Source organism: Hemiscyllium ocellatum, chromosome 22 (assembly GCF_020745735.1).
Source record: "Hemiscyllium ocellatum isolate sHemOce1 chromosome 22, sHemOce1.pat.X.cur, whole genome shotgun sequence".
Taxonomy (NCBI): Eukaryota; Metazoa; Chordata; class Chondrichthyes; order Orectolobiformes; family Hemiscylliidae; genus Hemiscyllium; species Hemiscyllium ocellatum.
The window spans coordinates 45,423,618-45,437,245 of NC_083422.1; the positions used below are offsets into that span (position 1 = coordinate 45,423,618).

Below are 13,628 nucleotides of genomic sequence, written 5' to 3' on the forward strand. Positions count from 1 at the left end.
TGGGTAAGTTACTTAAGAATATTCTGAGGGATAAGATATACATGCATTTGGAAAGTCAAGGAGTAGTCAACATGGCTTTGTGAGTGGGAGATCATGCCTCACAAATTTGTTAAGGTTAATTGATGAAGTGACCAGGAAGGTTGATGAGGGCAGGGCAGTAGACATAGTTTATATGGATTTCAGTAAGTCTTTTGATAAGGCTCCACATGGTAGGCTGCCCTGGAAGGTTAAATCGCATGGAATCCAGGGCGAGCTGGCAAATTGAATGTAAAATTGGCTTGATGGTAGGAAACAGTGGGTAATAGTGGAAGAATGTTTGTCAGACTGGAGGCCTGTGACTAGTGGAGTGCCTCAGGGGTTCGTGCTGGGCCCATTACTATTTGTTATCTATATCAATGGTTTGGATGATAATGTACAAAGCATGATTAGTAAGTTTGCTGATGATCCTAAAATAGGTATTATTGTGGACAGTAAGATCAGAAATTGCCGTGGGATCTTCATCAGCTGGGCAAGTGGGTGAGAAATAGAATTTAATATAGATGTGTAAGGTCTGGCATTGTGGAAAGTCAAATCAAGGTAGGAGTTTCATGGGGAAAAGTAGGAGCTTAAGGAGTAGTGGAACAGATCCCAGTTCTGTGACAGTGGAGTTATAGGTAGACAGGACAGTGAAGAAGGCTTTTGGCACACTGGCTTTCAGTCAGGGCATTAAGTATAGAAGTTGGAAAGTTATGTTGCAGTTATAAAGGACATTGGTGAGGCCGCACTTTGAGTATTATGTTCAGTTTTGGTCACCTTGTTATAGGAAGGGTGTTATTAAACTGGAGAGTGTGAAAAAGAAATTTACAAGAATGTGGCCTGGGCTGAATGGTCTGAGTTATAGGGAGAGGTTGAACAAGCTAGGACTTTTTCTTTAGAGTATAGAGGTGCATAAAATCATGAGAGGCATGGATAGAGTGAATGCGCTCAGTCTTTCTCCCAGGGTTAGGGAATCGAGGATGAGAGGGCATCGGTTAAATGTTAGAGGAGAAAGAATAAAAAGGAAACCTGAGGGGTAACGTTTTTACACAGAGGGTCGTATGCATATGGAATATGCTGCCAGCGGAAGTGATTAAGACAGGTACGTTAACAACATTTAAAAGACATTTGGACAAATACATGGATAGGAAAGAATTAGAAGGATGTCGGCCGAGTGCAGGGAAATGGGATTAGTGTGGACGGACATTTTGGTCAGCATGGACCTGTTTGGGCCGAAGGGACCATCTCAATGCTGTAGGACTCTATGACTCTATCTAGCCTATTAATACCCATGTGACCACTATTCAATTTTGCAATAACCTCTGGTTCACTAATGTTCTTCAGAATAGAAAACATTTCATCCTTACCTAGTCTGGCCTCCATGTAACTCCAGACCCTGCATAAGGTGGTAGACTTTTAACTGTCCTCTGAGGAACTAGGGTGGACAATAAATGTTGACATCAGGTGTGACACTGATATCCCATGAAAAATTAGAAAACAATGTGTTGGAATATTTCTAAGGGAATCATAGAATTTGTTAATTTAAATTTCTATATCTCATTATAACAGCAAATATGGCAGACATTATCTTAGCATAGCAGAAACCCTGAACGGGCCCAGAAACGACAATAAGCTTATTGACCATTTAGTTTATTTTTATAGTGTTCATTGAGGAAGCTGCATTAGTCAAGGCACGAAGCATGCCACTTTTTATATTGTGCCATAGATCCTAAACATCCACCTGAATATTTGGAATAATATGACCTTGTTTTAATTTCATTTGTATTTTGTTTTTGTTGTGATGAGTCACTTTCTTGTTATGGGAGTTTAATATGTGTTAAATGGCTGCTGTGTTTCCCCATGTAACAGTGACACTTTGAAGTAATTCTGCATCTAAAGTGTGCATAAGGTATAAATTGGGTGCCAGTTTTTGATCAGCTGGAGGCAGTCTTACCTCTGAATTCAATAGTTTGGTGCAGAACATTTTTATTTGTGCCCCAAAATAGGCCTTGAACTCCCATAACGTTTTGACTCCAGTTGCTCCAAGGGAAACTTTCAGTAATGTTTTAGTAGTGATCCTGGTGCAGATGACTTGATTTTTTTCAAGACCACTGTCACATTTGTGGAATTCCTGTCTTCCTAGATAAGCCATTTTTAAAAAAAATTCCTGCTATCACACTGTTGCTAAAATAAAATCTTTAATAATAGTAGTATAACTCCTCAATTGTCAGGAGTAGCTTTATGCTGATGATTTCCTTGTAATGAGATATGCTGTTATGAGTATTAAAGATTATACTTTTTCCTGCCTTGCTCTCTTCCATTTCTTCAATACTAATCTGCACAATAAATAACATTTTTAAAATCTTGAATTCCATATGTGAAGCTCAATAATGCATGATTAACTTGTCCATTGTGCTCTAAGTGAAAATTAATCAAAGAAAAAAATTGTAGTAAATCACTTACTTGTATCGCTCTGAATCATGTACTGTTGCTTTCAGGTTATTGGGTCAGTATTCTCTGTCCTTTGTAATAAATCAATGGCACTTGAGTAGTTAGATTTCTCAGTATTTTACAGCTATGCTTTGGTATTTTAATCATGATGTACTCTGTGCATGTCATAGTTTATAGGAAAATAGTTACATATTGAGTTGTTAACAGGGTTATGTGCACTGAATGGGTATTAATCCACCTTTAGTAAAGACAACTCGATTCCTTATGAGTAATGGGTTGTGGCCCAGGAGTTTGTCTTGTTAGGGAGATCCAGGAGAATAATTAGAAAGGTTCAAGTGAACAATTTTGCAGAGGTTGAGAAAAACAACGATACAAAAGAAGCATTTAATGTATTTCTTTTGTATCTTTCTACATTTGCATATTGTAGACATTGGCTGAAAATGCCACTGGAATGTGCTTGCAATGTTAAAATGCCAAATGCTTATCAGATCTGAAATGAGTAACACTGTTTTGATATGTTAAACTCTGCTATAGTGAGATTGTTTCAAGCAGAGCTACAACACACAAGAAAACTGAGTTGAATTTTGTGTTCATTATTTTGTCTAAAAACAGTATAACTGCATAGTTTGTATTTATTCTGAGAAAGAAGAGGGGAAGCTGTCTAGTTTGAATATTGCCACAAATGATGTTAAAGCATCCGGCAAGATCAGGACCAAACAACTAGTCAAAGCAAATGTTAAAGGTAGAACTTGACTTAAAAATAATGCCTCTAATTTTTGAAATCCAAACAAGTAACCTGTCATTCAAACTTCAAACCAGAGGATATCTTCAGGAATCCTGAAGAAGGGCTCATGCCCGAAACGTCAATTCTCCTGCTCCCTGGTTGCTGCCTGACCTGCTGCGCTTTTCCATCAACACACTTTCAGCTCTGATCTCCAGCATCTGCAGTCCTCACGTTCTATTAGATATATTTCCATGGTCAGTGGGAAAAGGGTACCCATAGCTAAGTGCTTAACTGAACAAATTTATGATGATTTGGAGGTGCCGGTGTTGGACTGGGGTGTATAAAGTTAAAAATCACACAACACCAGGTTATAGTCCAACAGGTTTATTTGGAAGCAATAGCTTTCAGAGCACTGCTCCTTCTTCAGGCGGTTGTGCTATGATTTTAATTTATGATGCAGTATTTATCTTAGAGTTGCTGCAAACAAGGGCCCTGACCTCCATGGCAACAAATGATGCTGTGTTATCGCCACAGAAGTTCTGAACCATTTAACAAAACCAACTTTCAATGTTATTTTCTGATGCTATTATGCTTTTTAGCATCGGAGGGTTGCTACATTTATCCCTCTTATAAATGAGGCATATACTTGTTGATGTGAACTCGTCTTCCCCAGACATCAAGGAGGCCTATACAAAGAGAAATGGGACAAATCAAATCAAAGCAAAGCAAAGCAAAGGCTCTGTCCACCTACCATTGATGAGTGTTGGAAGACTTTGTTCATTGATTTGTTCACCCTTTTCAGCTGTATTATTGCTCATGGAATGGGACTTCAGCTAGGAACTTCTGGCCACAAGACATCCAAGTAATGTTTATCTATTGACCTGGACATTAATTAGATTAGATTAGATTACATTCCATACAGTGTGGAAACAGGCCCTTCGGCCCAACAAGTCCACACCGACCCTCCGAAGAGCAACCCACCCAGACCTATTCCCCTACATTTACCCCTGACTAATGCATCTATCACTATGGACAATTTAGCACGGCCAGTTCACCTGCACATCTTTGGATTGTGGGAGGAAACTGGAGCACCCGGAGGAGACCCACGCAGACACGGACAGAATGTGCAAACTCCACACAGACGGTTGCCTGAGGCAGGAATTGAACCCGGGTCCCTGATGCTGTGAGGCAACAGTGCTAACCACTGAGCCACCATGTCGCCCATCTTTTTGTGTGTGTGTTAGGTATTCACCCTGAGTTGTTTCACAGATTAGTTTAAATGTATGATCTCTGGTTACTGATCCACAAGCCAGTGTGAAAAAAATTCAACTTTCTCAGTGAAACCGCCTAATAGATTTCCATACCTCTATTAGATACCATCCCCCCCCCCCAAAAAAAAAGATCTTTACATCCTGGGATTGATCACATTGTGCCCTGGGGATTTACCTACATTCAAGTCTTTCAAGAACCCAGTACCAACTCCTCCTTAGAATCAACATGCCTCCCCTATCCTTCCCTTCCTCCTTGGTGAATACAGATGTAAAATATTCATTAAGAATCTTCTCTCCTGCCTGTGGCTCCATGCATAAATTCCTGCCTCTGTCCTTGAGTGAATCTGCCCTTTCCCTTGTTACCCCCTTGCTCCTAATATATGCATAAAATTCCTTGGGATTCTCCTCAATTCTACATGCCCAGGACATTTCATGGCCCCTTTTGCACCTCCTAATTTCTTGTTTGAATTATTTTCAACTTCCTTTAAATTCCTCAAGGGCCTTGCTTTTCTTGTTGATGAAACATTCAATATCTCTTGTCATCGAAGGTTCCCAAATCTTTCCATTTTTAACTTTCATCCTAACAGGAATATGCTGGTCTTGAACTGAGGCCCTTCCCTGAGCCTAGATCATAAATCTCATAATGATACAACATTGGAAGAAGTAGTGAGATCTGTCTTGTCTGGAAGATTTTTCCAAGTAATCCTACTTTCCTGCCTTCCCCCATTGCCTGTAAAATTCTTCAGAATAGTTTTTCTCTTGAGTCCAGGCGATATATTCCAGGTCAGAACAACTCATTATCTAGAAAAAAAATTCTGCATGGTGCCTTTGGTTCTTTTGCCAACTACTATAAACCGTAATGAATTACTGAACCTCTACAATTAAAAACAAAGGTTTATCTTTGTTTACTCTCTCCAAATCTTCATGATTTGAATAGTTTTGTAAAGTATTCTCTTAATTCTGGGGGACCTGCAAGCCCGGTAAAAGTGGAAGCTAGCAGCTTCAATCCTAGAGTCAGACTGTGTGTCAGATTTGGTTTACTTGGTAACTCACAGACCTTACAAGTCCTCTCAAATTCAAGTTTCTTCCATGGTTTGCTAACAAAAATGAAGGTTGATGCTCAACAGCAACATTGAGGGATCACTACAGTCTTGAAGGTGCGATCTGGGGTGGCACAGTGACTCAGTGGTTAGCATGCTGCCTTGCAGAGCCATAGATCCAGGTTCATTTTCACTCTTGGGTGACTGTCTGTGGAGTTTGCACATTCTCTCTGTGTCTACATTGGTTTCCTCCCACAGTCTAAAGATGTTAAGGTTAGGTGAATTGGCCATGCTAAATTGCCCGTAGTGTCCAGTGATTTATAGGCTAAGTAGATTAGCTGTGGGAAATGCAAAGTTACAGGGATAGGGTAAAGTGTGGTCTGCACGGGCTGCTCTTCGGAGAGTCAATGCAGACTTGATGGACTGAATGGCCTGCTTCCATATTGTAGAGATTTTATTATTCTATCCTTCAGATGAGGCATTTAATTGAGGTACCACCTGCCTCTGGTGGATGTAAATCATCCCCTGAAGAATGGCAGAGAAGTTATCCCTGGTGTCCTGGCTAGTATTTATTCCTCAATCGACGTCAAAAAGACAGATTATCTGGTCTTGATCACACAGCTGTTTGTGGATTCTAGTTGTGAAGAATTTTACTGCTACGTTTACTACATGACAACAGTGACTCACTTTACACACCCCAGCTGTAAGGCACTTTGGCATGGCAGGTAGTTAGGAAAAGTATGATATATATGCACATATCTGGTTTTATTAACAACTTCAGTTTCTCCACAAGTAAAGACAAGCCAGTGAACTATAGACCAGTGAGCCTCACCTCGGTGGTGGGCAAGTTGTAGGAGGGAAGCCTGAGGGACAGGATGTGCATGTATTTGGAAAGGGAAGGACTGATTCAGGATAGTCAGCATGGCTTTGTGCATGGGAAATCATGTCTCACAAACTTGATTGAGTTTTTTGAAGAAGTAACAAAGAAGATAGATGAGGGCAGAGCAGTAGATGTGATCTATATGAAGTTTCTCCGTGGGGGACTGATTAGCAAGGTTAGATCTCATGGAATACAGGGAGAACTAGCCATTTGGATACAGAACTGGCTCAAAGGTAGAAGACAGAGGGTGGTGGTAGAGGGTTGTTTTTTAGACTGGAGGACTGTGACCAGTGGAGTGCCACAAGGATTGGTGCTGGGCCCTCTATTTTTTGTCATTAACATAAATGATTAAGATGCAAGCATAAGAGGTACAGTTAGTAAGTTTGCAGATGACACCAAAATTGGAGGTGTAGTGGACAGCGAAGAGGATTGCCTCAGATTACAGCAGAATCTGGACCAGATGGGCCAATGGGCTGAGAAGTGGCAGATGGAGTTTAATTCAGATAAATGCAAGGTGCTGCATTTTGGGAAAGCAAATCTTAGCAGGACTTATACATTTAATGATAAGGTCCAAGGGAGTGTTGCTGAACAAAGAGACTGTGGAGTGCAAGTTCATAGCTCCTTGAAAGTGGAGTCGCAGATAGATAGGATAGTGAAGAAGGCGTTTGGTATGCTTTCCTTTATTGGTCAGAGTATTGAGTAAAGGAATTGGGAGGTCATGTTGCGGCTGTACAGGACATTGGTTAGGAATATTGCGTGCAATTCTGGTCTCCTTCCTATCGGAAAGATGTTGTGAAACTTGAAAGGGTTCAGAAAAGATTTACAAGGATGTTGCCAGGGTTGGAGGATCTGAGCTACAGGGAGAGGCTGAACAGGCTGGAGCTGTTTTCCCTGGAGCATCAGAGGCTGAGGGGAGACCTTATAGAGATTTACAAAATTATGAGGGGCATAGATAGGATAAATAGACAAGGTCTTTTCGGGGAGTCCAGAGCTAGAGGGCATAGGTTTAGGATGAGAGGGGAAAGATATAAAAGAGACCAAAGGGGCAACTTTTTCACGCAGAGGGCAGTATGTATATGGAATGAGCTGCCAGAGGATATGATGGAGGCTGGTACAAGTGCAACATTTAAGAGGCATTTGGATGGGTATCTGAATAGGAAGGGTTTGGAGGTATATGGGCCAGATGCTGGCAGGTGGGACTAGATTGTGTTGGGATATTTGGTTGGCATGGACGGGTTGGACCGAAGCGTCTGTTTCCATGCTGTACATCTCTATGACTCCCAGGATACTCGTTTTTCCAAATTCTCCACATCACTGAATTTTCTGATGCTTGACATCATCTCGGCAAATTTTCTCTGTACCCTCTCCAGGGTGATGGCACTGTCCCAGTGGTACACAGAATTATGCACAGTACTCCAGTTGAGATATATTGTTAGATATCTCCAAGTGAGTGAATGAGAAATGAAGTATATCAGGGAGTAGTGATTAGGTTATTGTAATCTTTTGACTTCTAAAGCTTAAAGGTTGTTGGAGAAAAATGGAGAAGGGGTCAAGTAGTTTTTAAGAGCCATAGAAAGTATAGAATGGAGATTTTTGAAATGAGAAATTGAGCAGTAATTTAGGTTGCAAAGTTCAAACTGCAAATAAGGTAGAGCAACGCGTCACCAACAACCTTGAGATATATGATTGTGTAATATCAACCCACTTTATACACATTCATTAGTACTTCTGGAGCCCTTAAGGTTGCAGTTTCTTTTGCTGTATGCAGTTAGGTTCAGAAAATGTCACGCCCTGCAGGAATAACGAATGCCGAAACCCTTTTGATCCAAGAGCCTTTTTTTGCAAAGAAAGGAGCATTTCCATGTTTTCAAGCAAATATGTACTGCAACTGTCCTTGAATTTTTATTTCACCGAATTATCTAGCTGGCTGGTGTCATTTTCTGCTGGAAAGTACAATTGCTTTGGAAGAGGGTTTCACTGTGGGACCACAAAAATGTGAAGAATATGAAATGTTTTCTTATTGCCTAGTTTCTCTTACTGAAGACTGCCAGCGGTAATGTTACTATGATGCAATTAGGAATCGAGGGGAACCTTAATATCTTTTTGACAAGTGAGTACAGATCAGATTTCCTAAGCAATACCTCTCTTAAGGTGGAGTGTTGGTTGGAGGTGCCTACCTGGAAAATTGGGATTAATTATCATACTTCTGCCCAGGTCAGTGACTCGCTTTCGTGGCTATTTCAAAACAAATGAATAAGACCCTTTTACTTGCTGGACATAAGTTTACACCTGACAATGTGATTCATGGAGAAAAACATTCCAAGAATCTAACATGGGGTCAAGGTTCAGATAAAATAACTTATGCTGCCGCGTGTGTTTCAAGGTATAACTTTTTCTGCAGATTGGTTCAATATTGTTGCAAGACTTTTTCTAAATCTGTTTTAATTTGTAGCATTTCACAATTAGGAAGTAGGCAGAACAGTTTTTACTTGGCAATTTTTCTTCTGAAGGTTTTGAATTCTTCTTGGGATAAGTTTGACAGACAACTTTCTCCACAGGTTAGACACCCCTGACCATTTGAAGCTATTGGATAGCAATCTGTGCTGTTTTACTTTGCTGCTTCTCATCCCAGAGTTTTGGCTCAAATGTTTTAACGGTTGAATTTGACAGTTTGGTCTTAAAGCATAATTCAGTATATAAATGGATTAATGTAAAAATCAATACACTTGTCCTTCCTCCTGGCTTGTAGTTCATCAGAATGTTAATATTGGTTCCTTCACAATGAGATCTGCTTAGAAATTAAGTTATTTCAGCATATTTAATTCTGATTCTTAACATTTGTCCTCAAGTGCTATGTTGACTCAAACTTGCAGGTTGGCCCCACTCCAGTACCTGAGCTCAAAGTAGGTTGAAGCTGTGTTAAAAAATGCACCATTTAGCTGGAAAACTAAGCTGAATTCTTGGCAGCTTAATAATATAGTTAATGATAGTTAGTTATCCCATAATACTATCTGGAGAAAATTAGGATATTCTTCTGGTACCATGTCCAAAATTTTGCATCATGTATCAAGCTCCTCCTCCCTCAAAAAACAAATCACTAGTCATTCATTGTCTTTTTTTTTAATTGGGCATTGTTGAACACAAACAGGTTACTACTTCACAGCCATGACTATATTTTAAAGGTAATACTTTGGCTGTTAGTGTTTTGGCATATCTGAAATCTGCTCAGCAATTTATTGGTTATTTCTCCTGTCATCCATTCCATGTCGTTTCTAACATGTGTTATGGCTTCGTGGATTGATGCTAGCAGTCCTCTGCTGCCTCATTTCAATTGCCATTCTTCACAATTAAGACTATGAGACTATTTGACCAAAGACAGTATCATAGAATCACAAATGTTATGATGTAAAAAGAAGCCATTCGTCTCATCGTTTTTGCATTGGCTCTTCAAATAAGCATCATCACAGACTGCTTTTCTCCCCCTGTGCCCTTGTGCATTATTTCTATCTATTTAATCATTCAGTACCTTCTTGAATGCCTCAGTTGTACCTGCCTTCATTGCACTTCCAAGCAGTATGTTCTATACCCTAACTATTCACTATGTGAAGAAGTTTATTTTGTTGCATCACATTTATTTCTTTTGCAAATCACATTAAATCTGTGCCCTCTGGTTCTTGATTTTTTTTTTCAAGTGGGCAAAGTTTCTACCTATCTATTCTGTCAAGTTCACTTATGATTTTGAAACACTATATTCGATATCTCTTAGCCTCCTCCTATCTAAGGAATGAGCTCCAACTTCTTCAATTTATCCTCATGACTGAAAGTTCTCATCCCTGGAACCATTCTTGTAAATTCATTATGCTCTCTGTCCAAAACATTCCCATCCTTCCTGTAATGTGGCACCTGGAACTCTGCATAATACTCCAGTTGAGGTTTAACAACAACTATCTCATACAAATTCAACATCACTTTTTTGACCTTAGTCATAGAGTAAACACAGCATGCAAACAGGCCCTTCGGTCCATGCCACCCATGGTGCCCACTCAGCTTGTTCCAATGCAAATACTGTATATTTTATTAATTGCTCTTTCAACCTGTGTGCTACCTTCAGTGATCATATATACATATATACCCAAGTTTCTCTGATACTGCACCCTCTTTACAGTTGTACTCCCTATTTTGTATTGTATTTCAATATTCTTTTTGCCAAAATGCATCACCACTCACTTCACTGCATTGAACCCCATTGTCACCTGTCCATCCACTTCAACAATTTGTCTCTGTCCTTTGGAAGTTTAAACTATCCTTTTCAGTTTCCAATTCTTCCAAATTTCATGTCATCTGCAAACTTTGGAAGTATTCCCTGTGCACTAAGATCTAGATCATGAACATATATCATGAAAAGCAAGGTCACCTTGTGTTTCCTACGTCATTCAGAACCATACATTTTTCTAGCAAAGTCTCAGGTTAAACACAAGCATGAACTGAGCCTCAGTTCATGCTCATGTTTAACCTGAGACTTATTGTTATTAAAAATTTTAACGCAAGAGCATTAAACTCGCCTGTTGCTCCACCTGAAATTACAGACTTGACACTGCATGGAGAGAAAAAATGTCAATCCTTATTGACCTGTGTGGCTTCATGGTGCAATGCTATTTGAGGAACATACTGTAAAATAGTTTTATTCTCTGTGACAGTATTTCATTTTGATGTATATGGGATCAGTTTTATAATGACCTTACACCCTTAAGTTGACAATGCCAGACTTGTGCATTGGGCGCACATTCAAGTTTTAAAAGTACAAACATTGTGCCTAACTTGATGTCTTATCCACCTTTGCAAAGCAGGTCTGGGAACCCTGTCTGAACCATGTCAGTCTCCATTTCAAGTAATTGTTCAGACATCCGGCTATGTTGATCTAGTTATCAACATTTTTATAAATGTTTCCCTTGCCAGCCACTTGAAATGAATGAAGAAATTTTACATTGCAGGCAGTCTGCGCTGTCATTTGCCTCTGTTTGGCATTGTTTCACTTGAATATCAATACGTCATTTGGACTGGAAATTAATTGAGCATTATGATGTTGTTTACAGCAGTACATTCCCTGCACACTCATAGCATCATTTTGGTGTAACCTGCAATCCCTCCTGTGTCTCGCTGTCACCTGAGGTCTCCGATCCAACATGCCCCAGACCGTCTGCCGGAGCTGCTGCTTGCCTATGGCCACAATGTCGCTGCTGCCCAAATGCATCCTCCTGGTCAAGGGACACCAGCCACGCCCGATCTTGGTTGCCATCTCATCCCCAACTGGACTGCTGGATTCCAGTGCTTTGGTAACCTGGCAGCTCCTCCCTGGCCCACGGGGCACGAGCAGCGTTGTAGCTTGACAGAACCCCAGCTTGTGATGCAGCAATGACATCAGACCCAAACACCCCCACCATTCATTTGAAGCAGAGATTGAAATAGTAAGGATTACAGGACGCAGACATCAGAACAAAGTGGGAAAGTCGTTAAAGTACATGTGCACCCATGGCCCCACCAGTCTGTGGCCTAAGCCAACCCCAGAGGTGGCAGCAGCCCACCCTTGAAAAGGCACCACCAAGCAGAAACCACAAGGGGACTTGGAACAAGTGAGGCCCTTAGCAGGCAATCCACAACCTAGTGAGCGATGGCCCTGCCTGCCATGTGTATGTAAAATATTAATTTAATTAATATTAATTTTAATTTATTTTAGCAATTGTTTTTAACATCTTTCATTTAAAATACTGTATTTCAACTTAGAGAGTACAGGTATAATTTTTTTTGTGTCTGCTGAGCAAGCCCCAACAGAACCTAACTCCAACGTTAATAATTTTCAGGAATGCAATCTTGACTTAAGTGAAAACACCCTGTTTTTCCAATTTGTTTGATTTCCAGAATTAGATTTATTATGTCAAAGCTCTGTTTTTCTACAATTAATTGAATTTTAAACATTAACTCTTGACCTTAAAAATTCCAAATTACTCTTAAGTAATTTGTAGATTTTCCTCCTGCACATGGTTCTTTGAATAGTTTGTCAGTTAATTGACAAAATAATTTTAAGCAGCTTTTTTGCTTGATGAATTCACTGTTTGATGAGGTAATGAAACAAATAATTCCATTTATGTCGCTTCCCTTCTTTGGAACATCTTAAACTTTGTTAGAGCTAATAACACACAGTCTATTGTGCCACATGAAAAATACAGCAGCCAGTCTGTGTATGTTAATTCTCCCATACAGAAGAATCACAACCTAAATCTGATATTAGTTGAGGCTTGAAAACTTTCAAAAATTCCAGAAGAGCCATGCATTTTCATATAATGTGATGGGATCTTTTACGTCAAGAGGAACTAGCCTTGCTTTAATGTCTAGTCTGAAAGATGCTATCTCTGACAACATAGGACTCTCTTATTAACCAGACTGAAGCTTCAATCTGATTTACTTGTCCTTGTGTATGGTGTAACTGAGTAACTGTTAAACTAACCCCATGCTTTCTTCACGCACGCAATTAACACCTCTGGCAAAGCTTGACTCCATTCCCCATTCTTGCCAAATCAGACCCAACACTACTCCACTCTTCGCTGAAGTGAACCAGATGGCCTGACATCCCACTTCAGCTGAGCTGGGGGCAATCTCCCCCAAACTCTGGACCCAATCCCCCATTTACTATACTCAACCCAGCACAGATTTATCCCAATGCTAAACCCTGTTGACCCTACCTACCCTAAACACTGCATCACTCATCTTGCACTTTGACACCCTGCCCTTCCAACTTGGCATTCTACCACTCCACTTGCCACCCTGTGACCCTACTTTGACAATGTTTCACCCCTGCTGATCTGGCATACTATCTCTTATACCCTATGTTCTTTTCATCTGGCACACCTAACACCCTACCGTCTATTCATTTGACACCTTATCCTCCTAGAGCCTTATATAATTCCCTTATATACTCAACTTCTGACAGCATCTGTCAAAGTGGCTGTCAGGATGTTTAAATTTCAGGGTATAGCAGCTGATTGCTGTGAAAAGGGAGAAAAGTGAGATTACCACTGTTCAGAAAATCCACCCATGACCCTAGGAAGGTCAGTGAGCACACACCAGGGGTTGAATTGGGGTTCAGTTAAAAGGTGCATTCTTTAATGACGAATTCCCACTTTAAAACAAAAGTTACATTGTGTTCCAAGTAATCCTTAGTAAATGTGTTTGTTACTGGAACTGTTGAATTG

The 13,628-nt window shown here is 40.2% G+C and overlaps 1 protein-coding gene across 2 annotated transcripts in view; it reads left to right on the plus strand.

Annotated features, from left to right (window-relative positions):
- The window catches only part of gpam (glycerol-3-phosphate acyltransferase, mitochondrial), a 93,198-nt gene that overhangs the window by 24,377 nt on the left and 55,193 nt on the right, over positions 1 to 13,628 (plus strand). The gene's annotated exons all lie outside the window — the stretch shown is intronic.